Genomic DNA, 321 nt, shown 5'->3' with positions numbered 1-321 from the left:
CGCCGCCCTGGCCCCGCCCCCAGAGAGCTGAACCCGCCCCCGGCCCTGGGAAGACCCGTGGCCTCCTCGACTACTCCTTCGGCCCTGCCGCTTTGTCCCCAGACCCGGCTCAGACTCGGCGACCCAAGGCATCCCGCCGCCCCGCGTCCGGCCGGGCTCCAGACCTCCCTGGACCCGCCCCCTCGGCGCAGCTGCAGCTCCGCCCCCCAGCCTGACCTGACCTGGTTCGGTTCCTGGACACCGAAACCCCGCCCAGACCACGCCTCCAAGCCGTGGCTCCGACCTCCGCCGCCCATGACTCCGCCCCCCCCCCCCCCCCCC

The sequence above is a fragment of the Lipotes vexillifer genome, unplaced genomic scaffold (assembly GCF_000442215.2).
Source record: "Lipotes vexillifer unplaced genomic scaffold, Lipotes_vexillifer_v1.1 scaffold23, whole genome shotgun sequence".
NCBI lineage: Eukaryota > Metazoa > Chordata > Mammalia > Artiodactyla > Lipotidae > Lipotes > Lipotes vexillifer.
The sequence above is the reverse complement of the archived record's forward strand: the minus strand, read 5'-3'. Positions refer to the sequence as shown.